The 26,776-nt window shown below is 45.4% G+C and overlaps 1 long non-coding RNA gene across 1 annotated transcript in view; it reads right to left on the bottom strand.

Moving 5' to 3' along the window:
• The window catches only part of LOC103745334, a 41,202-nt gene extending 14,426 nt beyond the window's left edge, over positions 1–26,776 (bottom strand). The window contains exons 1-2 of the long non-coding RNA XR_607750.3: positions 26,678–26,776; positions 25,571–25,687 (exon numbers count right to left, since the gene is read on the bottom strand). This is a non-coding gene — a long non-coding RNA (uncharacterized LOC103745334). The remainder of the gene's footprint in view (positions 1–25,570; positions 25,688–26,677) is intronic.

The following is a 26,776-nucleotide window of genomic DNA, read 5'->3' as shown; positions in this document are numbered from 1 at the left end:
CGTTCCTCTCTCCCTTTGCCCTCCCCCTCTCATCCTGTCCCTTCCCTTCCTTTCTTTATCCTTCCCCTCCCCTCCCCTCCCCTTCCCCTTCCCTTCCCCTTCCCTTCCCTGACATCTTTCCCTTCCCCAAGGGAAAGGTGCCCCGTGCAAAATAAATCTGTATCCCACTGAGAATTCCATCTGTGCCTTGGTGCCTTCCTCCATCCACGCCACCCGCTCGCTCCCGCCCAACTCTCTACCTATCAGGTACTACAGAGTTGCACATCTGGTCAGATACAGAGAACGTACATCTGAGAGATGCCCAGTACTAGGTACATCTGCTCAGGACCCAAGTCGAATCTCCACAACTAAGGCTCATGGAACACAGCAGAATAAGGGGTAGAGAGAGGGCTAATGCACCCCTCAACTCTCACCAGTGCGATGCACACAGAAGGCCATACTGACCAAGTTTTGGAGAATAAGAGCCTGTAGAGTGTAGGATGGGACTCCTATATGGAACCTCGCCAACCCACGGCTCAGACACCATTTCAGAAGAGGAGGCAGAAAATTTGTAAGAGCCAGGGCTGGTTCATGAACACAGGGAGGTGGAGGCTTCCAGGCCACTGGAGGCTTGCTCAAGTGAGCCTGTGGCAGCGGTGGTGTTGAGCTCGGGACCCAAGCCAGCTCAATTAAACCTAAGAGCCCAAAGGGGAGGCGAGAAATAGGTGGTGGGCTGGCACTAGACTGAGAACTACTGGAGACTGATTGCTGCCGGGTGAGGGAGAGTGTGCCTTACATACGACCACTGGATGGGCTGACTAGACTCCATTGTCAAGTGGCTTCTGTGATGGTGGATCATCGCTGTCAAGCTCCCTGGATTTGAATCAACTCTGAGACACTTCTCTGGGCATGTCTGTGAAGATGTTTCTAGAGAGGTTTAACTGGGGAGGGCAGACCCACCCTGAATGTGGACAGCGCCACCCAATAGACTGGGGTCCCAGACCGAATACGGAGAAAAGGAGCGAGTGAGCTGGACACTAGCACTCCTTCCTCTACTTCCTCACACGGACACACTGTGGCCAGATGTTCACACTCCTGCCAGTACAGCTACAGATGCTCCTGGTACCACACTTTCCTGCCAGGGATTTGCACGCACTCATTCCAGCCCAGTAGCTTCATAGCCCCTTAACCCATTTCAGCAACAGCTTTGAGGTCTTGACTCCAGAGCATGGTATAAACATCATCCAAATCAGAGCCAGGTGGGTCTGGAGGCACCATCCACCCTGAGGCAGATTCCTCTGCAGTCAGCCCTTCCTAAACACTGTACTTGGGTGACAAGGGTCGGTTATGGCTCAGTTAACTCTTGGAGGGCCATGGCATTGGAAGGACGAAGGAATACCTCCACTCTCTGATGGTTGGCTGGGAGGGGCTGACAATATGCTACCCACAAGCAAAGACACACAAAGGTATGAATTTACAAAAGGGAAAATTATGGCCCCGTGGAATTCCAGAGCTTACTATCCTTTCCTAGAGGGGATGGCATGGTGAATACAGGCAACCCAGGAAGCTATAGGTGACCATCACTGCAGGACAAATGTCTCAGCTGGGAAAGCCCCACACCGGATACTGTAATATCTGAGGAAAACACAGACCAGTACTTATTGTCCTGAACCCCCAAACTGCAACAGCAGCGCTCATTGTCCCAAATCCTCAAACCATAAGGAAACAGAACTGTAGGAGAAGCAGCGTTTCCTCTTTCCAACCCCTTAAAAGCCCCACAGCAGCTGCGCCTCAGTGCATGGTTTCCAGGCCTCTGAGAACTTGTGGCCCTTCCTTGTTCTAATAAAGAGAAATGCATCTCTGTTGAGGTCCAGCTCATCTCATTTTTCATTTCACATCTTCCTGATCTAACATTTTCTAACAATCAGGAGGATGGTGACTAAGAGACATAGACCAGCCTGGAAAATGCTTCTTTTGAATGTGAGCCCAGGGGAGAGACGCTCTGCACAGACCTTCCCCTCAGAGGCGCCTTCTGTCACCAGAACCAGAACGTCTCTGCAGAGAATGGAAGGGGCGAACTGCAGTGCCTTACACCAGCAGTTCAAGTACTCGGAGGGATAAGGCGGGACTGCGGGCTGTAGAGTGAGACCCTGTCTCTGAGAAAGGGGGCAAAGGAGAGAGGGAGGCCAGAGTGTCCCCTCTTGGAAGCAAGAAGAATGTTTCACAGGAGAGGCAGTCCACTGCACCACTGGCCGCTGGTGGCCAGTCAGACAGGAGCCACCGGTGTCAGCAGGTTTAATAGCACAGTGGGGAGCCCAGAGGTGCATAAAAAGTCAAATTGGGAGGTTAGAACAGGAGTAAAGGAAAGGATGGGAAGAGCAAAAATAGATAAATAAAGTACACAACTCTTTCAAGAAATGTGAGTAGAAGCTGGGTGTGGTACTGCACACCTGGAATTCCAGCACTCAGGAGGTAGAGGCAGGAGGATCAGGAATTCAATGTCTTCAGTTACACAGTGAGTTGTTCATAAGACTTGATCTCAAAAAAAACATAAGTAAGAAGACAGGACTATAAATTAGGACACTTGGAGTTGGGGGGAGTTTGGCACTTAGGAAACAGGAATGTTTAAAAAGCGTGAGCTCGGGGCTGGACACCTGGGTTCAAGGAGATCTGATGCCCCCTTCCGACCTCCACGGGCCTCGTATGACCCAGGTGCACTTCCACACAGGCAGGCATGACACATACACATAAGATAAAAAAATAAAGTTAAAAAAAAAAAAAGCAATTGGGATGTGGTGGCACTCACCTTTAATCCCAGCACTTGGGAGGCAAAAGCAGGGGATCTCTGTGAGTTCAAGGCCAGCCTGGTCTACACAGGTGAAAAACCAAAGGAAAAAGCATGAGCTGATCACCTCCACCTCCCAGGACTTGAACACTTCGCCCTGGTCTGTCGTTTGTTGTGGTGCCCAGCTGGAAACTTGGAAACTAGGATGGAAGGACAGGTATTTTTCCTGCCTACTACAAAGATTCTTCGTATTCTTCAGTATTCTCTCTCTCTCTCTCTCTCTCTCTCTCTTTCTCTCTCTCCCTCTCCCTCCCTCCTCTGCTTCTGTAACTGCCAGTGCCAGCCGGCCAAGACGGACAGTACCTGAAAGGGGGAGTGAGGATTGAAAGAAAAAACAAGAGACAGAGAAAAGATACATGGGAGGACTGTCAGTAGAGACTGCAGCCCCGGTTTATTTCAGCTCCGCCTTTTAATACAGAAGAACATCCTAGACAGCCACCGTTTGCTTAGCTCAATAACAGCTGACAGCTGTTTTTCCCACCTGTACCTGAGGGTCAAGGAGGGTCAGATACTTGTGACCTCCACCATATAAACACATTCCTCCTGACTTGGCAGATTAGGTAGTGGTGTGCAAAACACAAACTCAGTAAACAAGCCTGCCACAGCTTATGTACATAATGCATTAATAGCTCCCAACATGTAACCAGTCTCTGGGTCCCTCCACCTGCTATAGCATAGATTTATAATTCACACAAAGCAATTACATGTATCTGGGTGTGTAGTGTGATAGCTCAGCACAAGTAGCATATCTATGAGCTCAGACAGTCTTTGTATGGAAAGTTCAAAATCCTCTCTACTTGATGTTTCCAACCACAGCTGTCCTGCTGTGCCACCCAACACCGGAAGGTGCTCCTTTTATGCAACAGTACGCATTAAGTGTCCTCTCTCCATCCTGCCCCTCCATGCCCTCCCAGGCTCTGACTGTCATCATTTCATCATTTCTCTCTCTTTTAGATTAACTTTTCAATGACTTGTGCTTCAGTGCCGTTTTAATTTAACACAGCACCCCCAGCTCTGTGATGTCACTACAAATGACAGAAGTCTGCTGGCTTTGTGGATGACTGTGTCACCATGTCACTGTGTATGTAACTCACCGCTTTCCTTATGTATTACTGGGGTCCCCTCTGTGGGCTCTTTGTCTCATTGATAAAAGAGTTTAATGCAGACTATTGGGGTCATATTGTGCACTCCTGTAGCCCTGTTACTGCTTATTGCATAAACAGTGGTTTTCAGGCTGTGCCTGGCCCTAGGAGACTTCACTTTACAAGTAGCTTTTGACTCCATTTTGAGGGAGAAGGATGTCCACAGCCCCGTCCCTGAAACTGTTAAACCTCATGAATTTAGTGTTATTCAATGAACACTGACCTTGTGGTAAGACACAACGTGTTCATCTGTCGCTGGCACAACTCTCACAACAGCCATGATCCACGGCTGCATCATAATCACCTACTGGGACCTCATCAGTCATGAGGAGCTGTTCTGAGTTCTGGGATGTGGACAGGCTGTGTGTCCAGGTGGAAGGCAGGATGGTCAGCAGGACTGAGGGTAACAGTGACGACGCCCTCAATGATGGAAATCCTCCTCCTGGAGGCCCAGAAGGAGACTGAACAAAAGCGCAGCAATCACCTGTGTTGACATTGTCAGGGCCCTCACAGGAACCAAATTCACAAAAGAAGTCTACAAGAAACACATCAAAGACTACGGGAGAGCATGCAAAGGCAGACTGGAAGAACAGAAACTGTAGCCAGCCTGCCTTGGGGAAATGAATACATTCTAAAGAGACACCTGTGCCCACTCTATGATAGCAGACTGTTAAAAAACAGAGACGGACTCTCTTACTGGGAGAAGGAAAGACTAGACCCTGGCCACAGCCAGAGGAGGAGCTTGTCTCCAAAGATTTACAGTATGTCAGTTGACTACGCGTGAGCCTTGGAGCTGAGACAACTCTGGGCTGGACCACACTTTAATCAGACTATTTAGTTATGCACAGCTCCTGCCTTCTGTTTAAACCCTACCCTCCTGTCAGGACCCTGAAGATGGACTTGGGAGTCATGGGCTTTGTCCTTCTACCCAGTGAGACCACACTGAAGTCCTTCCTTTTTCTGCCTCTCAGTATTAACTTGGCTCTTTTAATTGGCACGTCAAGGACAAGTAGCCAAACCTGTTTTGTTGGAGCACAGTAGGGTCCCCAAACCGAAAAGATAAAGCCCTTTACGATTGGGGTTGCGGAACACATCGTTTCTGTGTTGTTTCGTTCTGTTTTGGGTCTCCTTGTTGGTGTTGTTTGAGATAGACTCTCACTATGCAGCCCTGGCTACCTAGAACTCCCTATGTGAACCAGACTGGCCTGGAACTCAGAGATCTGCCTGCTCTTTCATGCTGGGAGTTAAAGGTGTGTGCCACCTTACTGAGTGTTTGCTTGGTTTTGTTTTCTTGTTTCGTTTTGAGACAGGATCTTACTATGAGTCCACTTGGTGGTGCTTATGTGTACATGTGTTTAGGACTGACCCCTTGGATTAGATACCCTAACAAAGAGCTCAACCTTGGGGTAAACGGATTCTCCTCCCTTAGCAGCCATTGGTTGCCTGTAGTTCTTTAACTAGAGGGGGATCCTGTGAAGTTTTCCCATCTACATTGGGGTGTCAACTGGTGATGTCGTTATGCAGGTCTTGTTAGGCAGCCAACTGTTGGGATTGTGAGTATATAGCTTCCCTCTCATGCCCTGAGACGCTGTCTAGCTGCAGGGGTCCGGATCTTACAATCTTCCACCCCTTCTTCCTCAAGGTTCCGGGAGCCTTAGGTGCAGGGGTTATACGGCATCTTGTAGGAATGGCATTTACAATATGGACATAATCTGGGTTGGAGAGACGGTGCAGCCCTTAAAGGCTAAGGCTAACAACCAAGACATCAAAGATTCAGTTCCCAGCACCCACAATATGGACATAATCTGGACTAATGACTTTTACCTAACCTTGCAACCAAAAGTTGTAACATAAACAAGCTGACTGAGCCCTGTGCTCCCTTTGTGGTCTGTGCCTCTGACTGGAATCTCTCAGGACCCCACCTTGCCCTCCACCCAAGACAGTGAATGAATGCGGGTATGCTTGATTAACATATCAAACTGCTGGAAGCACAGAGAAACCCAAGACCTCTAATTGGGGGAGGCATTTTAGACCTAGGGATCAAAGCACAAGCTTCTCTGATAAATTAAGGGTGGATCCCAGCTTTTGGTTTCCCAGTTGATGCTGCAAATACTGTCTTCAATAAAAGTATGAGTGAAGGCCGGGCGTGGTGACGCACATCTTTAATCTTAGCACTCCAGAGTCCAAAGCAGCCAGCTGGGGCTACAGGGAGACCCTGTCTCAAAAAAAAATCAAAAAAAAGTGAGTGAAGTCTGGCCCGAGAGCAGTTCTGTGAGGCACCTGAAGGAGCAGGTGGTTCTCAACGTTCCACTCCGCCCTTGGCCTTAAAACTAATGCTAAGAGTCAGAGGCTTCTTCATTCAGGCATAACTGTGATGTGGCTTAGAAATGCTGCAGTAGACAATCGGGGCTGGCACCCCGTGGTCAATGCATTTTGACCAGTTATGGAACTTTGTAACAGTCTCCACCCGTTGCAAAAAGAAGCTTCTTTGATGAGTGGCAAGAGCTACTCTTGTCTGTGGATAAGTATTTAGAATAGAGTCAGAAATTAGAATGGTGTGGCCAGGCGTGGGAGCAGAGGCAGGCGGAACTCTGAGATCGAGGCCAGCCTGGACTACATATGGAGTGCCAGGCCTGCTGGGACTATTAAAAAAAAAAAATTAGACTGGTGCGAATGAAAGTTCCCAGAAAAAGCCTACAACTTGAACCAACTTCCTGCAAGGCTGACCAACTGATTAGCATTTCAATGACTGTGGAGGGTTTAAAGTGTTGCAGATCCAGAGCCGATTTACAAATTAGCTGGTGCATCTTCAGCCCTGAGTTCCCTGTGCACCTGGTTTCCGAGTTAACATCTTGTGACTAATAAAATGTATGAGCTTAACCAAGAAATAATTCCACCAACCCAAAGGCTGAGTGTCCTCGGAGGCCACCTGAGGCCTGTAGCTGAGGTTTCTCTTTTGCTGTAACTACCTACTTACTGTTTCCCCCAATGTATTTGACAAGTGCCTTCATTTATGACATTTTTCTGTTCTGTTACTCTAAAAGCTTCCTGAAACAGTTACCAAGTAGGAACATGGAATTTGGGGTAACCTGAATCTATGTTCCTGGGCCATGGTCACTCACATTTGACTTCAGAATAAACTGTCTCTTATCCCCTGTCAGGTGAGGGTTACGCTTTTGCATCGACACTGGTTTTATTTCTTCCAAAATCAAAACAAACACACAAAAACCACACACGCACGGACACACGCACACTCACATGCTCACACAGTGCACAATCTAGTTGCAAGAATGTAAAGTTAGGATGACCCTCTCTCCTTGCACTGATACTGACAGGCATCCTGGGAGCCCTGGGTTAGCAGACTTGCCAGAGCCCCGCTCACCAGGGAAATGAGTCAAGGGGGTGCCACATCCTGTTCCTGCACCCCCTTCCCACCTCCTGCCAGGGAATCATAGTCTGAATACCGGCTCCCCCACCCCTTCTCAAAAGGTATAAAAGAGCTTCCTGCCTCAGCCACCTGGGCTCTGATTCTCTTCAGAGACTCCACCATGCTGAACTAGGACCCACGGCTGGAAGCCTTCTACCTGAAGTTTGACTATCATACCACTAGATGACAATATGCAAACTGGCAAGGGAGAAAAACAACCAATGGTTCAACCCAGCCCCAAAGTCTAATAACCATAACGACTGGCATGGCAAACTGCCTCTGTTGGTGCACTAGTGGCACTGTCATCTGGGGGGCAATCAACTGCCATTGTTATACCTCATTCACAGGACCCCAAGAAGACCACCGAGGAGCCAGCACACCAAAAATGCAAAAGCAAGGTTTATAGTTTATTCGGGCTTAAGCTCGGGCTCTCAGACCGCACCGCTATAACGGAACCGTGCTGAGAGCCCCAGGTGGGGGAAGAAGGGGCTCTTTATAGGTTAGAGACAAAGGGAGGAGGTGAATAACAGTGTCACTTTGTGGTTGGTCCAAGAGTCCTGCTCATGCCAACACACCTTTGAACTGATCGGTTGTACAGGATGCGGTTGTGGAGATTTTGTTGTTGTTGTTGTTATCAGGGTTGTGGAATGTGCTGGCCATCTGTGTGGTCAGGAGTCTTTATTTTTACTCTATAGAGCAGTGTTCATACCTGGGTTTATCTAATCTATAGTTTCCTGGAAGGGGAACAGCAGGGGAGGAGTAGCAGCAGGTGTGCATTTCAAGCATTACACAGAAGCTGAAAAGAGCAATCAGTGTGGTGTCGGGAGGGGTTGAATGAGGGGGATCTCTGGGTCCTACACTATCTAATTGGACTTAAAGCCCACTCAGTGGGAGGGAACTCATGTGTGGCACTATAAACTCAGTCAAATACACATGGCAGGAGAGGACAGAGATCCTAGAGAAAACCCTGTCTCTGTCATCTCTCTAGACAATTAAATTTCTTATTATATGCTAAATACCAATCCTTATATTTACAGGTAGAGGTTCCTGCAGAATGGCACGAATACTCAAGAGAACATACATCTGAGAGACGCCCAGTGCTAGGTGACGTACTACAGTTGAACCTCTACAACGAAGGCTCATGAAACAGAGTTAAGGAAAAGCCAGAGACCAATGGCCAAAGTCAGGTGAGGAGACGAAGTTTTAATTTGATGCTAGCAGGACTTACCCCAGGAATAAAAGGAGTCAGACCCCTTGTTGAAGTTGTGGAATGCAAGCAAAAGGTACATAGCATATACGTGGTAATTACGTAAGACAACATAGGGCGGCAAAGGTAACAGAAATGAAAAGGTGACAGAAATTTGAAAGTCTTAGGCAACGTAGATTCCTATACAGGAACGTGATAGCTTTGGAAAACAAAGAGGTCTATCCTGGATAACCACAGGGACTTAACATGTATGGTGGAATACATGAGGTCTGGTGGGGCGATGGGGAAGGCATGTTCACTTTCCCCACTTCTCTCTCCAGGCGTTCCCGGCTACAGAGTTCTTAAATACCATCATCACATTGCAAAAGCTTTTGGTACCCGGCTTGCTCTTCTATTTCCATAATAACAGTGGAACGAGGGGCAGAGAGAAAACGAATGCAGCCCTCAATGCTCACCAGTAAAGCTTCCTTGTACAACACAGTGTGATGCACACAGGAGGCCTCTCCTGGTCAAGTTTTAAAGAATAAGAGACTGCAGAGTGTAGGTTAGACTCCTATATTACTTCACCCACCCAGGGCTCAGGGACCACTGTAGAAGAGGGGGCAGAAAGACTGTAAGAGCCAGGGCCGGTTCAGGAACACGGAAACAGAGGCTTTCAGTCCACTGGAGGCTTGCACATGTGAACTTGTGGCGATGGTGGCACTGAGCACAGGACCCAAGTCAACTCTATTAAACAAGGCACAGAGGGGAGGAGAGAAGTGGGTGGGAGGCCGCACTAGACTGAGAACTACTGGAGACTGATTGCTGCTGGGTGAGGGAGAGTGTGCCTTACATACGGTCTCTAGATGGGCTGACTGGACTCCTGTGGATGAATTTACACTGAAGGACATTTGGGTACAAACATTTGACTGGATAGGACTTAACATGTATGACGGAATGCATGAGGTCTGGGGGGCAATGGGGAAGGCATGGATGGGGGAGGGGTCTAAATTTGATTAAGAACTGTTGTATGAAATTGCAAAAGCTCAATAAAAATATGTTAAAAGTTTTTTTATTTATTATTTTTATTTTATGTGTATGAGTGTATTGTCTACATGTAAGTAAGTATACCTGTGTTGTACAGTGACCATGGAGGTCAGATGAGGGTGTCAAATCCCCTGAGACTGGCATTATGGATGGTTGTTAGCTGCCATGTGGATGCTGAGAATTGAACTCAGGTCTCTGCAAGAGCAGCCAGTGCTCTTAACGACTGAGTCATCTCTCCAGCCCTAAACAGGATGATTTTAAAATTAGGAGAAAATACCACTCCATATTTGAAAATGTTTTGATTCACTAAGTGATGTTTAAATGATCCATATGTAAAAAAATGAATCATGCCCCACACATCACATATAAAATGTATGCAAAATGATCATAGACCATTATGAACAATGTTTAATAAAAGTTCTGTAAGACAAGAGAAAAGAATACATTGGGTTAGCTGAAGAGTTTTTATATATCACACCGTAAGTGTAAATCCATTAAAAAAATTACAAATTAAATGTTATCAATGTTAAAATAAGAAAACTTCTCTGCAAAGGACGGTGTTAGAATAAGGGACTGTAAGCTAGAAACTTCTAAAAATTGTATTACTGACAAAGTATTTAATTCAGAAAAAAATAAAACAATATAAAAAAGAACCCAGTTTAGGCTGGGTGTGGTTGTGCACACCTTTAATCCCAGCAGTTGGAAGGCAGAGGTAGGCGGATCTATGTGAGTTCATGGCTAGCCTGGTCTACATAGTGAGTTCTAGGCCAGCTAGGGCTATAGGGAGATCCTGTCTCAAAAAGACCAAAAAGAAAAAAGAAAAGAAAGAAAGAACCCAGTGTTTAAAAAGTAAACAAAAACCTGAAAATGCTTCATCAAAGAAGAAATGTAGAGAGCAAAATAAACATATAAAAAGATGCTCAATTTCATTTAATCATTAGAAAAATGCAAGTTAAAATGCATGTAAGATAGCGCTGGCAGCTGACAAGAATGGCTAACTTTAGTTGACATTATGAAATGTGGCAAACAGTGCAGAACATCCTCCTGGAAATACAAAACATGATGTCCCATTCAGATGACAGCTTGGCAGTTTCTTATAGTGTTAAATACATATTTACTTATGACTCTGTCATTCCATACCTAAGTATTGACCCAAGATAGATATAAATACATCTTCACATAGAAACCTGTGCTTACACATTAATAGTGGTTTTAAATATAAATACTCAAGTTGCAAACATCTCAGTTGCCTTCAACTACTGCACATGAAAACAAACTCTGATACATGCATGTAAAGGAACAATATTCATTGGGACTGGAGAGATGGTTCAGCAGTTAAGAGCACTGACTGTTCTTGCAAAAGACCCAGGTTTGATTCCCAGCGCCCACATAGCAGCTAACAACTGTTCGTAATTGCAGTTCCAGGGGATCCGATACCTTCTGTCCTCTGTGAGCATTGCATGGCTCAGGTGCACTTGCATACATGCAGGCAATACACACATACACACAAAAATAAAGCAAAAAAAATTAAAATGAGGAACAATGTTTAGCAAATCACAGGTGAGTTTCAAGACCATTCTACAAGGGGAACAAAGCCAGACTCAGAAGGCTACGTAGTTTATATTTCACTGCATGATGTTCTGAAACTCCACTGCGTCCTAAGCATTCTGATGAACAAATGCAGTAAGAAGACAGAGACAGAAAAGGGGACACTAGCACTGACATAACTGAACACTGACATAATTGCTGCAAACGGGATCTACTTATGAATGTGACGTAAGGAAAACTTGGAGGTGAACAGTACTTTTATAGTCTAAAGTATCTGTCTTTTAATACACACTGTTTCCAAAGAAGGGAAAGAGTCACTTTACAGTGCAGGCATCTAGACCCACTACTGTGACCATGTGATGCCCCTTAAAATCCTAATGAATGGGGACTGTGGACATCCAGCCTGTCTCGCACACTGCACTGAGAAGACGTGTCATTTCCACAATGTTCCTGCTGAAAATTGGAGAGCTGCAATCCAACCATGAGTAAACAAAGACACACCAAACTTAAAGACGTTACAAAAAATATATGGTATTCTTGCAGAGCATCAAGGTCAAGGACAAGAAAAGACCAAAGAATTGTCATAGATGAGAAGAGATTAAAAACATGTACCGGTTAATGCCATGTGGGATCCTGGATTAGGTAACGGCAGACAGAATAGAACAGCTGATAATTCAATGAGAATCTACAGTATTATTGCCGTTTCCTCCCACCTTCCTTCCCCCTCTCCTTTCCAAACTTCCTTCCTTCCTTCCTCCTTCCTTCCTCTCTCCTTCCTTCCTCCTTCCTCTTTCCTTCCTTCCTTTCTTCCTTCCTTCCTTCCTCCCTCCTTCCTTCCTCCCTCCCTCCTTCCTTCCTTCCTTCCTCCTTCCTTCCTCTTTCCTTCCTCCTTCCTCTTTCCTTCCTCCTTCCTTCCTTCCTCCTTCCTCCCTCTTTCCTCCTTTCTTGGAAGGGCTTGGTATGTAGCCCAGGCTAGCCTCAAACTCGTGACTCTCCTACTTCAGTTTCCTGCATGCTGGGATGGCAAGTGTGGTTTATTTCTTTGTTTTTAATAAGAGTCTTAGGGATATCAGCAAGAATAGGCTAAAATCTGAGCAAGGAGTAAATTTTTTCATAACATTTTCTGTACGTTTGAAACTATATCAAAATAAAAATGGAGGTAAAGTCACCACAACATATTCCAGTAACAACAAAAGTAATGGTAATTGTAGGGCATCAAACAAGCATACCTTTAATACCAGCACTTGGGAAGCAGAGGCAGTTGAATCCCTGAGATCCAGGCTAGCCTGGTCTACATATAGCGAGTTCCAGGGCACCTGGGACTACAAGGAGACTTTGTCTTAAAATAAAGTAAAATGATCAGCACGTAGAGTCGGAAGCATTGCCCCCAGTTCCATGGATTAAATGAAGACCTCATTGATTTTCACTATCAATTCCATTGTTAGTGTTTTTTTAAATATTTTACGCATTATTTGTATTTTATGTGTGTGAGTATATTGCCTGCATGTGTAAGTGCACCTGTGCAATGACTGGGGAGGTCAGAAGAGGGTGTTGGGTGTCCCTGGAACTGGAGTTACAGATGGCTGTTAGCTACCATGTGGGTGCTGGGAATTGAACCCAGGTCCTCTGCAAAAGAAGTCAGTGCTCTCCAGCCTCTTCCTTTAATTAATTAATTAATTTATCTTTTTGAAGTAGGGTCTCCCTGCAGCCCCAGCTGTCCTGGAACTCACTATGTAGACCAGGCTGGCCTCGAACTCACAGAGATCTGCCTGCTTCTGCTTCCCAAGTGCTGGGACTACAGTCGTGCGCCACCACGCCCGGCTCCTTTATTTTATTTTATTTTTTCACTCTTACCTTTATATAAATTTCATGGGAGGCTCAGCAGTTAAGAGCCCTGGGTGTTCTTGCAGAAGACCCAGGTTTGATTCCCAGCACCCATATGGGCGATAAAAAAAATCTCCTATGACTCCAGTTCCAGGGGGTCTGACAACCTCTTTGTCCTCTGCAGGCACTGCACAACACGGGTGCACTTACATACATGCAGGCAATACACTCATACACACAAAATAAATAAAAGATCAAAAACGGAAATTTCATATGCAAGGACCCATACTCATCCTCAGTGACCTTTATCAGCCCTGCCCCACGGCGACACTCAGTCCTGCCCAAGCTGCCTTCTCCCACAGCCTGGAAGCTTGGTTCTTATTCTCTGAAATTCATGGGTGACACTCCACACCTATAACACGGCTTTATCTAGTGGACAGGGCATGGAGAGATGGCTCAGCAGCTGACAGCATGTGCTGGCGTGCAGAGGACCCGGGTTCTAGTCTTAGCATTCCTGCTGAGCAGCTCACAGCAGCCAGAATACCTGACACCCTCATTTGGCTGCTGTAGGTGCCTGTATGCACACGGCATGCACATGAATGGCACATGGCTGGGGAAAAGATCTCATTTAAGGAGTCATGTACTTAATTTGAGTCCCTTTTCTCTTTGGAAATGTGTACTTAGAAATGGTTATCAATGCCTAGATGTCCATCAACCAGTGAGTGAATACTGAAAATGTGGCATGTACACACAATGGAATTTTATTCAGCTCTGAAGAAAAATGAAATTCACAGGAAAGTGGATGGAGATGGGAAATATTATACTGAGGTAACCCAGGCCCAGAATGACAAACACTACATGTTCTCGCTCATATGTGGATCCGAGTGTCAAGTTTTTAGTGTTATGTATGTAATTTGGAGTGTCTGTAGAGGTCAGGAAGACAGAAAGGGCCCATGGAGAGGGTTAGGACACATGTGACATGGAAATGGGGACATAGTGGGGCTAAAGGTTCTATGAGGGTGGGTGGGAGTAGGAGGGTGGGGGGTTAGGTTAACCAAGCAAAGGGTGTTTGAAAAGGCCTTATGGAAACTCACAGTTTTGTAAACTAATTAAAAATTTTATTAACCATGTTCTTAAAAGGGTTTTTTCTTAATGCTAGTTGGAATATTAGGTTACCATGACTAAACTATTATTTAATTGCTGTATAATATTTATTTTTTTAACTTCTGTCTCTTGTGCATCTATAATAAACCAATTTTATGGAAGATGTAATTTATTGTATAAAGAATGGAAAGTTATTTGTTTTATAGTAAATCAAAGCAGTCAATAAATTGTCCTATTATTATATCTGTAAAATAAATGTTGTAAAGAGAGAAACTTAACCATTGTACTTAGCTTATAAGGTGGAAAGGTCTATGATGATGTAAAGAAGATATTCCATAGATTTTTTTTCTAAACCTTAAAGGAGACTTGATTAAAGGTCTTTATTTTTCTTCACTGCTCCTCCTGAACTCTTGAATCTTATCAAGTGGCCAATATCATGATTTAAAAGTCTAAGTTTGATAAATGAATGAGGCACAGATGAAAATATTAATATCTACTATTTACTACCATATTATTTCAAATGCAACTGCCAGTGTATGCTGCTTTGCTTGATTTTCATTTTTTTGACAAAAGCAGAAATATCTGTCATTTGTAAATTTTCTTGTTCTAAAGAAAAGTTATATTATGTAAATAAAAGTTATTTCATATCATTTATATATATATATATCAATTTAAATTAAGTATAAAATTAAGGTCTGTGAGATGACTGAGCAGTCAAAGGCACTTGCCACCAAGCCTAATCGAACCCCAGAACACACACAGTAGAGGGAAAGAACCAACTCCCACCAGCTGTCCTCTGACCTCCACAGGCAAGTCACTGCATGTGTGCACCCCAATAAATATAATATTATATATATATATATATACATATATATATATATGAGTACAGTTGCCCTGCACAGGCAGGCAATGCTTCTTCCAGAAAACACGGGTTATTACATGAAAATCTCAGTGTCAGAGGTGGGATGCCTCCCTGTGAGTTATTTGTCAGAGAGCCCCCAAGCTACAACACAAGCTACTGCCATTGTTTCTGGTTGCCCACCTCGTTATGGGGTAGGACCCCACTGCTGAAGATATAACACATTTCAGAATCAAGCTTGAACAGACCTTTTCCCTGCTGGCTAGTTTTTAGTGCCAGAAGGTGCTATGCAGGCCCGTGGGCATTAGGGGTAGTCATCAATGGTCTTTCCCAGCCCTGAAACCAGCATGCTACAGTATCCACATGCCAGGCAAGATGTGCCCACTGATGCAATAGTGCATGCCTGTTAGGGATTTCAGGAGCAACCAACCACTTTCTGATTCTGTTGGAAGCCAGCTGCACAGGATTTTCACATCTGGCACTGTAAACCTGGTCAAAAGCCCATGGTGCCTGAGGTCGTAGACTCTAGGGGAGAAATTACTACCATTTTGCTAAATGGACATGTTGCCAAAATGCCTTCTGGATATCTGGATTTATGCTCATAGATTAGTGGGGCTCTCAGTCCTGGTCATAAAGCTACTTTTTGCAGTGGACAGCAGTCAAATGTAAGACTCCTTACAACTGGCCAAAGTGCTGGGAGTGACTGTTGACTGCTCAGCTCTAAATGGGACATCAACGCCAACCCATCTAACCCCCACCCCCAAGGCTCTGGGAGTTATTGTGGAAGAGGGGGCAGAAGGAATGCAGGAGCCAGAGGACAGAAGAAGTGCTAAGAAATGCTTTCTTGAGAACATGACATGCCTGCTGCAGTGGGAATACACTGCAGCTAATTATCTGCACAAGACCCAAACAAGCACAGGCCAGTTAGTCCAGCACGGATGGGAGAGGGGATCATGAGGTCCCACCCTGAGCTGAAAAGCTAGCTATGGGCAGTTGATGACTACTGGGGCAGGGAAGTAATTTTCTTTGGGGGTCTGACTCCTGAGATGTTGTGTCTGCTCTAATGCATGGTCCACACCCATGTGAAGAAAAAAGGACATGAAGGTGGGAGGGGACATTTGGGAGAAGTTCAGGGGGAGTGGGAGGAGCTGGGGGTGGACATGATCAAGGTGTATTGTACACATGTGTGAAATGTTCAAAGAATACATTAAAAAGTCTTGTTTTTTTAAAATTTGGGTTTATGTGTATGTGTTTTTCCTGCCTATATATAAATGTACCATGTGTGTACAATGCCTGTGGAGGCTGGAGAAGGGCATCAGATCCCCTGGAACTGGAGTTATAAATGATTGTTAGCTGCCACGTGGGTGCTGGGAACCGAACCCAGGTCCTCTGCTTTTAACTGCCAGTGCTTTTAACTGCTGAGCCTTCTCTCTAACTCCTAAAAATATTAATGTAAAAAATTAAAAAAAAATTTTTGTCTTTTGAAACAGGGTCTCCCTGTAGCCCCAGCTGTCCTGGAACTCACTATGTAGACCAGGCTGGCCTTGAACTCAGAGACTCACCTGCCTCTGCCTCCCAAATGCTGGGACTACAGGTCTGTGCTACCATGCCCGGCTGAAAAATAAAAAATTTACAGGTTGTGCTAACGATGCATTTTAGCACGTAGAGAAGGTTGTACAGTGTTCAGGAAGCCTTGGACTCGAGCTCCACTGCCCCACAAACCAGGTGTGGTACATGCCTGCACGACCAGTACTGGGAGGTGGAGGCAGGAGGATCAGAAGCTCAAGGTCACCCTCCACTGCACAGGAGTTTGAGGTCAGCTTAGACTACAGGAGCCCTTGTCTCAAGAAACAAAGACAGAAAGAAAAATACAGTTACCAAATGCTAAAATACCTCCCTTTTTGTAATGAAAATTATTTTCTTTAATGCTTGTGACAAATGTCCCTAAAATTTCCATACTTGTCAGGTGGATGCTGAAAATGACTCTTCTTAGATTAGTATTATTCTCACACACCTCCCTAAACAACAGATATTTGTATGTGCTGCACCTTAACAAATCTCACCAAGACTACTCATTTTCACCTGTACTGTGTTAATAAGTCTCAAATTAAACGGCTCCATCAAGTCTCGGCAGCTGGCTCTGTTCCCCACTGAGGATCACAAACTGAGAAATTATTATTTAGGGAGGCTTCATAATTATACTAAGATGAAAATCTTGGCAGCCAGGAGATATGCATTTTTCAAGATTTGAGAGAAAATTTAATGAAAGTGCCACAAATATATTAGTTAGGATGATAGTTTGCACTTCATACAAGGTCCTTTTCTCTGTGGGTTTCAAAGTCTTGACTAATTAATTAGTCTAATCCCCTGGCCTTCCTGATGGTCAAGCATGCCAACAGACCTCCCAAGTCAGTCCACAGAGTTATCCCGAGTCCACAGAGTTATCTCCGAGAAGCAGAGAGTGTTGTACGTGGTACCCAGGATGGGCAGGTCTCAAACACCTGTTGGATGTTTTACTTGCCAGTTTGTGACCTTGGAAGCTTCAACCTAGAATCAGCAAACTCGTACCCACAGGCTAAATCTGGCCGGCTGCCTGTTACCCTGGATGAGTTTCACTGGATGGTAGCTTTGTTCGTCTGCATGATGGGTGTGTGCTGACTCTGCAATGGCAGAGGTGAGAAGTCATGTATGACTTCTGAATCTCTACAGGAAAAAAAAAATCTGCAGGAGCCTTACCCTCTTGAGACTCATTTCTCCATCTATAAAGTAAAATGCAGGGACTGGAGAGATGGCTCAGCAGCTAACAGCTGCTCTTGCAGAGGACCCAGGTTTGGTTGCAGCACCCTTACAGCACTCACCACTACCTGTAACCCCAACTCTAGGGGATCCAACCTCCTTTTCTGGTTTCCGTGGTCACTGCACACACATTTACAGATGCATATATAAATAATAAAAATAAGTCTTTAAAAAATATTTTAGCTGGGCATGGTGGCACATGCCTCTAGTCCCAGCACTTAGGAGGCAGAGGCAGGTGGATCTCTGTGAGTTCGAGGCCAGCCTGGTCTACATAGTGAGTTCCAGGCCAGCTGGGGCTACAGGGAGACCCTGTTTCAAAAAGACCAAAAAAATTTTTTTTTATTTTTGGTGTATGAATGTATTGTCTGCATATGGGTAAGTGCACCTGTGCCTGAGGAGGTCAGAAGACGGCGTGGATCCCCTGGAACTGGAGTTACAGATGGTTGTTAGCTGCCATGTGGGTGCTGGGAATCAAACCCAGGTCCTCTGCAAGAGTAGCCGGTGCTCTTAACCTCTGAGCCATCTCTCCAGGCCCCAAGTAAATCTTTTTTAAAATAATAAAATGCAATAGTCAATAGCAAATCAAGTTCATTAGAAGAGGTGAGTTCTGAGAGCTGCAAGACCCTTAGTCCGATTAGTCCATCTCCCAACTCTGCCACAGATGCTTCTTGTAGCAGATGGTGATTACCACAGAGACCCACAACTGGTCAACGTGCAAAGAATAAGACTTCGGACTGCTCAACCTGAATGGGACACCTACACCACACCCTCTTCTCCCAAAGTTTGGGAATCACAGTAGAAGAGGGCGTGGCGGGGGCAGAGCCTAAGAACCAGAGACGTGGATGAAGACAAGGGCTGTTGTCTGGACACCACAGGGCAATTGCACACATGAACCCACAGAACCTATGTGCAAACCCAAGCCAGACAGGGGCCCAGCATGGATGGGGAAGGTGGGCAGGAAGCCCCGGCCCTAGTTGACTATGGCAACTGACAGATGCTGGGACAGGGACAGTCGGTTTTCCTTACTGGTGTCATGCCTGGTAGGTTGACCAGACTCCAAAGGATGAACACACACCCAGGAGCATTTAGGAAATACAGATCAGACTCCAAAAGTCTTAAAAAGAAAAAGACAGTAGCTGAAGAGATGGCTCAGTGTTGAGGGCACTGGCTGCTCTTGCAGAGGACCCAGGTTCAGTTCCCAGCACCTACATGGCAGTTAACATTGCCTGTAACTCCAGTTCCAGGGGATCCAACACCACCTTCTGGCCTCTGTGAGCATTGCACGACACAGGTGCACTTACATACATGTAGGCAAGACACTCATACACATAAAATTTAAAAAATACAAATAATAATAAAGGACATGAAATCACGTGGGGGTAGTGAGATGGAGGCACAGAGGATCTGAATAGGGTAAAAATACATTGTACGAAATTCTATCGGTGAACCTATAAAATGTATGAACCCGTAACAATATTCTTAAAAAGAAGAGCTGTTCTACATCTGCTTAATAGTGATTATCTTCCATGAACACCTTAAAACTAAAGTGAAAATCTCCAGGGAACTCAACAAAAGACCATCTTCTATATGATCAGTTTGAGCCTTAAAAGATTTAAAAAAAAAATTTATGTGTATGCGTGTATTGCCTGCACGTAGATAAGTGCACCTGTGTCATGCAATGCCTGCGGAGGTCAGAAGAGGCTGTCGGATCACCTGGGACTGGAGTTACGGACAGCTGTTAGCTGCCATGTGGGTCCTGGGATTTGAACCTGGGTCTTCTGCAAGAACCACCAGTGTTCTTAACCATTAAGCCATCTCTCCAGCCCCTGTAAAAGATTTTTTAAAGATTTATTTTTTGGGGTGGGGACTGGAGAGATGGTTCAGCAGTTAAGAGCACCGACTGCTCTTGCAGAGAACCCAAGTTTGATTCCCAGCACCCATGTCAGGCAGCTCACAACTACCTGTGACTCCAGATGTAGGAGATCTGATGCCATCTTCTGGGCTCCCAGGGCACCTGCACGCATGTGCACACACAACACATGTACACTCAACACACACACATTTTTTAAAAAAGCCAATTTTTAATTGTGTATATGCGCATGTCTGTTTGTGTGTGCGCACATGAATGCAGGTGCCCTGGGAGCCCAGAAGATGGCATCAGATCTCCTACATCTAGAGTCACTAGAAAGGGTTGTGAGCTGCCTGACATGGGTGCTGGGAACTGAACCTAAGTCCTCTGTAAGAGCAGCAAGTGCTCTTAACCACTGAGCCATCTCTCCAGCCCCAATGATTTATTTTTATTATTTATGCATGTCTATATCTATATGTCTGCATGAGTGTATGGACACGTGTGTGTGTGTGTGTGTGTGTGTGTGTGTGTGTGTGCCCATGGAGGTCAGAAGAGGGCGTCAGATTGCTGGAGCTAGAGTTATAGGCATTTGTGAGGCATCCATGTGGGTGTTGAGATCTGAACTCTGGTTCTCATGATAGAAGCACATGCCTCGTTCTGAGCTGCTCTCTAGCCCATGTAAAACTTTTGGAGAGGAAATAAAAATAGACTCAGTCGGGTGTGGTGGCACATGCCTTTATTCCCAGAAGAGGGAGGCAGAGGCAGGCAGATCTCTGAGTTCCAGGCCAGCATTGTCTACACAGCGAGTTCCAGGACAGCTGGGGCTACAGGGAGACCCTGTCTCAAAAAGACCAAAAAAAAAAAAAAGAGAAAGAAATTAAAATAGACTCTACCCTTTGAGAAATATAGTCATTGCTTCTTTCACAGTTCTTGAAGGTCTTCAAGCCACTTGTGTATGCCCCCCACCCCACCCCAGTGTCCTCCCCCGGCAGGGCAGGGGTTGAGTCCCATGGCCCTCCAAGTTCATTCCCCACCTCCTTCAGCTTCTCCCCTGTGGGAACAGGACAACCCCCTGAAACATCGTGTCTCCATGGTGCCTCCTCCACGCATGTTTCCGGGTACACCTTCCCTGTGTCCCGCTCTGCTACTCTACTCTGAGGGCCATGTCTGCATGGAGGTGGGCGTTCTATCACCAGGCCACAGCATTTCACGAAGTGTGTTAGGCTTGCATTTGAAATTGTGATGCTGCCCAAGCAGCGGGCTTCTTCACATGGGCTCTGCAGGCCTAGGCCTCTCCGGTGGTGGTATTGTGGCCCAGGAAGGCAATAAAGGGCCCTGGCCGTTAGGTACGGGGCTGTTTCCCTGGGTGTCTCTGTCTCCTTCCGCCTCCCAGCACAGTCACAAATTCAGCAGCAGCAGGTACAGCCTAGCTTTGGTCCCCTAAACACGCCGCTTCATTAAAACAGTGTTTGTGTGTGTTCACACAGATATGAAGTGACAGGCAGATTTGACCTCCATCAGATATCGGCTTATTGTCCCAAATGTCATCTATTCAGTCCATTAACAAACTTGGAAAAAAGTACATATTGTATTATTCAACAATCTATAAAATTTTTTATATATACTACATAACAGATAACCAGATGATACAATACATTCAGAAACTCTCCTTTTCACTATAATCACTTAGTACCATTCAACTTGATGGCTGTTCGACTGTCTAGAGCTAAGGTCACATACTGGAGATGAAATGCCTCTCCCACCTGCACACTCCTTGGGCCAGTACTGCCCAGCAGAAGAGATCAGAAGAGTGGTGCAGTGGTAGAGAGCTCCTTCTTAGAACAGAGAATTTGGTAACATTTCTTTTACCCTTAAATAAAGGATGTCCACTGAACTCTAACTTGATAGAAACAATTGGGCCCCAATTCAAGTTTTTACAATGTCATGCTTCCCAACAGATGGGCAGCAACCTTAGGCTATATCAGTATCTCCTAAAGTTCCCATTCCTCTGCCCTGGCCGGATGCTCATCCTAAAACAATAAGTGTAAGACATGGCAATATTCCCTCTTGTCATAAGCTTTTCCAATTATTGAAAATGAAGGAAGTCTCTCCAGAGGAGCGATCATTAAATATATAGTAAATAATGAGGTTAATTAATTTAACCCTTCTAATTAGGAAACTAATTGAATCAGAAAATTAAAATTGACACCAGACATTAAAATTAGGAAGTTCTGGATTTAGACCTAACAATTGTCTCGCTCCTTTCAACCGATTTCAAAAGGGGAATCTGTATTAGCTACAGAAATGTCTAGCTATTTCCAACCTAAAGAATTATCCATTGTATAAATATTTTTCAAGAGTTTGTCTCTCTTCTACTATATATGAAATAAAACCTTTTTTCCTTCTTAGATTTTTGCAAAAGAATGAATTAAAATAAGTCCAAAAAGATGGGTTTAACGCAAACTCTGCTAGTCACTGTGACCATGGGCAAATCACTTAAAATTCTCTGGGTCTCACTTTCCCATCCTCCGACTCCGCTTGAAAAGATATGCGATTCACTTCCATCGTCTTGGAGTTGGAATGGACTTACACAGAAGCAGCAGATCAGAGCTGGAGGTGTGAACACTTCTCAGGGAGAACAGCACCTTACACTGAACCAGCTGCGAGGCTGAACTAGTGACTGTGTAGAGCTTGGAATGCTGCAAATCCAGGATCAAGTCATCCTGGGCCACCTCTGGCCCAGTCAATAACCATTCACTGCTCTCCTCTGTAATGGGTCACTAAGAAAATCAAACACCCAGCTCCTATCGGACATGAACTCAGATCCAAGGACCTCACTGATGCCACATACAGACTACGTGGACAAAACGAAAGTAACTCTCCAAGGGAGCTTTTACTTTATTGAAAGGCTGTGTTGCCTCATTCAGATATCAAGCAAGCACACGGAACAGGAATTTGATAGGGATTTTTTTAATTTTTTGAGACAGAGTCTCCATGAGCCCCAGGCGGCTCTTCATTAACTCTTCTCGACCAAACCAGAGTGGACTAAGGCACCATGCTGAGTGACAGAGCATGGAGCAAGCTGCTCTGAGAGTTCCAGGCCAGTGAGAGACCATACCTTTGACCCCAGTACTAAGGAGGTGGAGACAGAGCCAGAGCTCTGTGAGTCTGAGGACAGCTTGGTCTAGGTAGTGAGTTCTAGTCCAGCTAGAGCTACAAACTGAGACTCTGTCTCAATCAATCAATCAATCAATCATGTGGAGGGTGCCTGAGGAATGGCACTGAGGCTGGCCTCTGGCTTCTGTATGGATGGGCACCTGTATCCATGAATACTGTACACATACAACATACACTCACACAAAAGTATGAAAGTGAATTTGCATACTTGTGGTGATTTGAATAAGAATATCCCCCATAACTCAAGTATTTGAGTACTTGGCCCCATGGGTGGTGCTGTTTCTGGTGGTTTAGAGGGTGTAGCCTTGCTGGAGGAAGCACGTCACTAGGGTGGGCTTTGAGCTAGCCTCGCCCCACATCCAGCTTGACTCTGCTTCCTGTGCCCACTTGAAGACCTGTAGTCTCAGCTTTCTGCTCTGGCTGCCTCCTGCTGTGTCTCCCCAGCCATGATGGGCTCTCACCCTGTGGAACCATAAGCCCAATAAACTACCTTCTGTAATTTGCATTGGTCATGGTGTTTTATCACAGCAACAGAAAAGTAAGATGATGCTAATGAGATGGACTGTGTTTATTTATTTTTACATAAAGAATTAAACCTCAGCTGAATATCCGATATTACAAGATGTTCAGGATCTTTTCCTTTTTCGGAATTGACTGGTACTTTGAGTTTACACAAATCAATACTGAGAACACTGCTTCATACAGATACCTCGTCCACACTGGCAGATGTGTGCATGCTACATGCTTGGGCTCCCAGGGACCAGAAGGAGGACACTGTCCTACCTTACCCTTCTCTACCTAGTCATTTGACACAGGGTCTCTCATGGACCTGGGACCAGGCCGGCAGCCTGCAAACCCCAGTAATCCTCCTGTCTCTTGCCTCCCATGGCGCTGGGGTGACAGGCATGCACACAGTAACTTCCGGCTTTTCTATGTGGGTATTGAGGACAGCCACTGAGTCTTTGGGGGCCATTTCTGAAACCGTTGGAAATTCCGTCCTAATCCCAAGCCCAAATTTATTTAATAATTTCGTGCATGAAGTTGTCAGTAGCTCAAACAGCAAATTTAAAAGGCAAATATTCTAACACAATACAACCCAAAGGTACACTAATTTGATATTTATATCCGGAGAAATGATGGTAGGAAAATAAGAAGTCTTTGTTTTCTGTAGTTAAACCATTGTTTTTGAAGGAGCAGTAAACTTTAAAGGCACAGTAAAAACACTGCAGTTCATAATGCACAATAGTCTTGAATCTGAGCTGAGCTGTTCAGGCAGCACTTGGCAACACATGGCATCCTGGCATGCTCGGTGCCGGTGTGCCCGGTGTGTGCTCAAAACCAAGGCCTCAGTGTAGGTATGTGGTGCAGGGCAGCACTGCCAGACACCTCAGATTCATGACACATTTGGTTTTGAATTGGTTTTTGGTCTTTGCATGTTCAGAGATCTTTTATTGTTGCCAAATTTCTCTGACCCCTCTATGGAGTTATAATGCAGTTTAAGAAGCTGGGCTGTAGGGGGTAACTCCAAACTAAGCTTGACAATACCTAACTGTAAGGGATGTGCAGCTCAACTCGGGATGAGACTATCATGTGCAACATTCACATGCACTTTAAAAATAGATGTTTTTATTCTAGGTGTATGTGTTTCATCTACATTGATATATGTGCACTTTGTGCATGCCTGGTGCTCATGAGGTCCAGAAGAGGGCAGGGCTTTGAATCCCCTGGAACTGGAATCACAGATGGTTGCTAGCCACCATGTAGGTGCTGAGAACAAAACCCAGGTCCTCTGCAAGAGCAACCAGTGCTCTTAACCACTGAGCTGTCTCTACAGCACTCTCCCCCAATGCATTTTTAGAAAGTCATTTGAGGGGCCAGTGAGATGGCTCATGGCTCAATGGGTAAGGATGCTTGCCAGTGCCTGGTGACCTGAGTTTGATCCCTGAAACCCACAGGGTGAAGGAGTGAACCAACTCCTGCAAGTCATCCTCTGACCCCCATTGGAGTTACCAATTGTTAGTTATCAGTCGTCATCTGGGAGCTGGGAATTGAACCTGGGTCGTCTGCAAGAGCAGTCAGTGCTTGTAACTGCTGAGCCATATCTCCAATCCTGCAAACAATAATGGTGGCTCATAACCACCTCTAACTCCAGTTCCAGGGGATCTGACACCCTCTTCTGGTCTCTGCAGGCACTGCAATCATCTGTGGACACACATACATCAGGCACTCATACAGACACATAAAATTTAAAAAACAACAACCACCAAACCACCACCACCATCAACAGTAAGAAAATACTGTCTTAAACAATCAAGTCAGGGGCCAATTCGTATTAAATGCCACCAGTGCTATCTTTATTCTTTTCTAGTTTCATACTACATTTTTTTGTCTAAGCTCAGTTTACCTAATTGCTCAAGAGAAAATAAAAAATGTATTATTACTATTTACCAAATTACTATGAGCAGAGGTGGGATGTGTAGTCTCTGAAAGTCATCACACAAAATGATCATGCTTTGAATTCACTTGAGGAAACCCTAAAAGCACTGACACTCAGAAAATCAATTTCAGGCATCTCATGACAGTCATAGAAAACACACAAAGCTTGGTTAATAACAAGACCTAAAGTGCGCCACCTTCTCAGTGCTGTTTGAATCAATAAAATTTCGGTTAATCTGTGAAAAAGCCCACAGAAGCCTCAGCTTGGTACTTGTCCCTGCAGGTGTGTGAACTGAGTATTACAGAAATGGGCATTATGTGACCATCATTTTCATGAGTTTCACTGTTTACCTTTAACAACCAAATTGCACAGAGGCTGCAGAGACGCTCAGGGTTAAAAGCCCTAGCTGCTCTTCCAATTTCCTGACTGCAGAGAGATGGGGAAGGCTCAGAAGGGTGGTTTCAGACCTAGCAGAGAGAAATGTAAAAAGACACAAAATAAAACAAAACCATGTAATAACATCACAATAAAGCACTCAGAAGGCAGAGGTGGGTGGATCTCTGTGAGTTCTAGGCCAGCCAGAGCTACAGTGTGACTCTGTCTTAAGAAAAAAAAATACATATGAATGTGTGTCAATTATTTTCTGTTCAATCACTCATCCACGCACAAATGCAAAGAACATCAAAGTTGTATTCGATCATGAATAGGAGACACGCTGATCCATGAGTCAACTTTCACCTACAGAAGGCCCACTACGTCCAATTTAAGGAAGCCGGAACTGCACGACTTACCCTGGTGATGGGTGTCGGCAATTTCTACAAAAATCCTGGAAGCGTTTCATGTTATCATTTTTATTTATTTACTTATTTATTTTTGGTCTTTTTGAGGCAGGATCTCCCTGTAGCCCCAGTTGGCCTGGAACTCACTATGTAACCAAGGCTGGCCTTGAACTCAGAGATCCGCCTGCCTCTGCCCCCAGTGCTGGGATTAAAGGCCTGCGCCATTACATCTGGTTTTACTTTGGTTTCTTGACCGTCTAAAGTTTATTTATTATTTTTATTTTATGTGTATGCGCGTGTTGCCTGCATGTATTTAAGTGCACCCATGTCCTGCAACGCCCGTGGAGGACAGAAGAGGCCCTCGGATCCCGTGGAAATGGAGTTAGGGACAGTTGTTAGCTGCCCTGTGGGCGCTGGGATTCGAACCCAGGTCTTCTGCAAGAACAACCAGTGTTTTTAACTGCTGAGCCATCTCTCCAGCCCCTTTACTTTTTCAATCTTTGAATAAACATTTATTTACTTATTGCGTGTGGGTGCACGCGCACGGAAGTCGGAGGACAACTTGAGGGCCTGGGGCTCGAACTCGGGTCGCCCGCTTGGCCGTGGGCCGTGCCGCAGGCCCCTGTCTGACTCTAACCAGCCCCACGGGCGCGGAAGGGGCGGACGAAGGACACCCACCAGCAGCGCGCGAGGCCGGCCTCCGGGCGCCCACACCTCGGCTCCTTGGCTCGTGCGGCTCCGGAACGCCCGAGACACCCGGCCGCGTCACCGGGATCC

This window comes from Nannospalax galili, unplaced genomic scaffold (assembly GCF_000622305.1).
Source record: "Nannospalax galili isolate Female #2095 unplaced genomic scaffold, S.galili_v1.0 scaffold302, whole genome shotgun sequence".
In the NCBI taxonomy this organism is placed as follows: Eukaryota; Metazoa; Chordata; class Mammalia; order Rodentia; family Spalacidae; genus Nannospalax; species Nannospalax galili.
Note: the sequence above shows the minus strand (reverse complement) of the source record. Positions and strands in the feature narration are given on the sequence as shown.